This window comes from Lathyrus oleraceus, chromosome 4, assembly GCF_024323335.1.
Source record: "Lathyrus oleraceus cultivar Zhongwan6 chromosome 4, CAAS_Psat_ZW6_1.0, whole genome shotgun sequence".
Classification (NCBI taxonomy): domain Eukaryota; kingdom Viridiplantae; phylum Streptophyta; class Magnoliopsida; order Fabales; family Fabaceae; genus Lathyrus; species Lathyrus oleraceus.
The window spans coordinates 469,509,632-469,513,481 of record NC_066582.1 but is presented as its reverse complement, the minus strand read 5'-3'; the positions used below and the strand labels follow the sequence as shown (position 1 = coordinate 469,513,481).

At 28.8% G+C, this 3,850-nt stretch overlaps 1 long non-coding RNA gene across 1 annotated transcript; it reads left to right on the top strand.

Moving 5' to 3' along the window:
* The first annotated feature begins 802 nt into the window (after positions 1 to 802).
* On the top strand, positions 803 to 3,433 carry LOC127076175 (uncharacterized). Its single transcript, XR_007786776.1, has 4 exons — positions 803 to 914; positions 1,025 to 1,155; positions 1,685 to 1,769; positions 3,129 to 3,433. It is a non-coding gene; the product is annotated as an uncharacterized LOC127076175 (long non-coding RNA).
* Positions 3,434 to 3,850: the final 417 nt, after the last annotated feature.

Genomic DNA, 3,850 nt, shown 5'->3' with positions numbered 1-3,850 from the left:
TAGTGTTAAATTTGGGTTTAAAAATTATTTGTGTCCCGTATCTTGTGCTTGAGGTTCATTTTGGTCCCATAACTTTATAAATAACCATTTGAGTCTATTCACACTCAATCACAACCACTCATCAATTTCCCCCCTTCTCCAACCACATTGTACCTGCCCCCATCAACCTATTCGTCACAAGTATCCAAACCTGGTCCCCATCAAACTACACCCACCCCTTAGTACCACTGTATTGTCCCATCACAACTCTCTATCAAACAATCTTCAATCAAAAAAATTCCTAAAGTTTGATTTTTTTACTCTTTTTACCAAATGACCCACATACTTACCCACTTCCAATTGGACTGCATCAAACCTACCAAACTCAATTTCCCTCAATTTCCTTCATCCATTACATAATTTTCAATGTCCCCACTCTATTTAATAACGAAATCCAACAACTCCCCAACCTAAGTACAACGAATTCCCAACGATTTCCCTAACCAAAATCACAAAAAGGAAAATCAACAAAGCTTTCAATCAATCTCTGCCCTGTGTCACCTGTGGAATGAACCTTAAAGACAAGGTTCTTAATGGGGCAAAGACTATTGTTATGCAGTCAATTTTGAAGCCCAATAAGCCTAATAAGGAAAAAAAGTGTTTTAGCAAAATACTTTTATTATTAAATGAGGTGCAATTAGTAAATTCCTCTATATAATTTTTTTAGTGTGTTTCCAAAAGTGGCCCATGGCCCATTTTTATTAGAAAACCCTACCTATTTATATTGTAACATTGAGAATTTTGGGAATCAATGAAAAATTATGAAAGTTGTTTTATAACTTTTTATTTGCAATCGAGATCTAGAATTTTAAACCTAACAATAGTCTATCACTCTTCCCCGATTTCGCATCCTTTTTCACTAGTTATTATCCCAGGTTTGTTCTTTTCTTGAATTGTTCTTATCGTAAACTTTTTTTAAACTCAAGTTTGTATTACTTGTTCTTCCTATTTTGTTTCTGATTATGTGTTTTCCATATTTATGAAGATTGCGTTCAAATTGATCTTGGTCAGTTGAAGGTTATGAAACTTGATTTTTTTTTAGAATTGATTTTGATGGATTGAAGGTTTTGAAAGTTATTGCATTTTAATTTGACTATATGACTATATCAAAATCAGGTATGTACATGTCCTTCAATTTTGACTTAAATTTAAAGTTGTATTTTTTCATTGTTAATAATTATTACTCTGTATCTTAGATTTAGGGGTCTTGGTTGTAACACCTTTTAATACCATTGTGATCTTGTATATATGATTTGGAATTACTTTAATATGTTAGACATATAATAAAATTTTGAAGTTGTAATATTTAAATAGTAAATATGTATCAAATATGAAGAAAAAATAATTTAATGTTACTCTAAATATGAGCATTAGGTGACTAATGAATCGAATTATGAAGACATATTATTTTGTAAGAATTAACACCTAATTTTAGTACATAGTGTATTCTTGTGATGAGTTATAACATTTTTTTGAAGTTATAACATACTGTACATAATGAGAACTTAAGTGTGATTTAAGAAATGATCCCTATTATATCAATTTTGACCATCCAAATCATACCAATTTTAATATTATGCAAAATATATATATTTAATAATGTTAAATAAATTTTATATTTACTAACTTATTTTTCTTTAAATAGTTTACCAGATATATAACCAAGATCAAAAGGTGTCTCCTAGATCCCTGAGGAGTGGTGAGAAAGAAAACATTCTTATTGCTATAAGGTTATTGCATGTTATCATTCTTTCTTTCTATTGAAATTTGGAGAGACGTTGGTAGAGAATGTAAATTATGCTTGGTGCTGCAATAAAAGTCTTAAATTATGTATGAGTAAGCTATAAACCATTCATACACATATTTCAAAACTTCCAATGTTCTATTTGATTTGCTAATTATGAAATTAATTCTTTATTCTTTATTGATAAATGTATTTGATGTTTCTTTATATATTAGTTTTTTCTATTTTAGGGATAAAATTTCAAATTTTATGATTTTGGGCTCGCTAAAGATTCTTATGTGGGAGGCCAGACTCATGTGTTAACTCATGCGATTGGAATCCAAGGTTATGCAACGCTTGAGTATGTGATGACATGTTAGCATATTGAGATAATTAAAATCATCCTATCTTCCAAAAAATATTTTAAAATCAATGTTATGATTCTTGAGATTTGTTTTTAAGCACGCATCTAAAATAGTAGTATATTAATTTATAAAATTATCATTAATATGATTATGCGTCTAAGTTTAAATTGTCATTATACAATTCTTAATAGGGATAAATATTGAAATGAAACTGTATTTGAGGTTGTGAATTGTTCCATAGACTTTTAAAGTATTTAGGATGTGGCTTAATTGAAATTGAATCATAAATACTTTATGAATTGGGTTTAGGATTTTCACATTTTCAAATGAGTCACACCATAAATATTTTAAAAATCTATGCAATAATATTGTATCTAATAACATAGTTTCATTTCCATATTTATCCATATTAAGACTTGTATAATTACGACAAAAAATTAGAATCATAAACATTTTAATGATAACTTTACAAATTAATATATTAATATTTTTGAAATGTGAATAAAAACAAATCTCAAGAATCATAACATTGATTTTACAAAGGATTTTGAAAGAGATTATGATTATAATTATCTTAATGTGTTATCCTACCATCACATACTCAGGAGTCGCATAACCTTGGGGTTCAATCACTTGAACTGACACATGAGTCTTATCTCCCACAGAAGCATTTGTAACATGTCCAAAATTATAAAGTTTGAAATTGTATTCCTAAAATATACAAAATTAAGATAGAAATGAACATCAAATATATTTGTTAATGGGAAATAGAGAATTAATTTTCATAATTAGCAAATCTAATAGAACATTGGAAGTTTTGAATTCCCTATATATTATTGGTTTTATAGCTTCCTCATACAGACATGCAAGATTTTTTGCAGCACCAAACATAATTTTCATTCTCACACCAAATGACAACAAGAACATATAATTGTTATCTTAATCAAATTCATGTGCATTCATGACTGATTTGGTTATCTTGAAACGGAAATTGTCTATAGATGTCAAGAATATACTCAAGAAATTTTTATGAGAGAATAAGACCATTACTACCACATAATTAACACCCAAGACCATTTATGGTGAAATTGACATTGTCGTAGAAATATTTGTCATAGTTGGAATTCAATTTCTTACCGAGGCTTAGAAACTTCAATAGACTATGATTCTCAAATAGTTTCAGATACTACATGTTTAAAGGAGCTATTTCTTCCTTGTAACACCATATTCAGTTTCATGCCGCTTTTTCATAAACGGCTCAAAATACCTTTTGTGTTTATCTTTAAATATAAGATGACTCTCTCTCTCTCTCTCTCTCTCTCTCTCTCTCTCTCTGTCTCTCTCTCTCTCTCTCTCTCATTTTATCAAAGGGGAAAAAGTTTTCATGAATAGTCATTTTAGTGAAATGTTTCAAGAGAAGCTTTGCTCATGATAACTCAATTGGATCTAAGTTGTCAAGCATAAAAAAGGGGGAGTTTAAAATTTCTCATATGGGAACCCTTTGTAATTATGATATTTTATTTCTTGTATTTTAATTCTATTATACTCCAATTGAGTCCCTCACAATAAACTTGCACTTATACTCCAATTTAGTCATCGACTTTTTTTTAAGGAGAGACAAGTCTCACAAGTTTCTCTTGAGTTTATAGTTTTAGCTATCTCTATCTTTAATGATTTATTAATTTACTTAAGATATATTAAGGATTTTTTTAAAACTAAATTT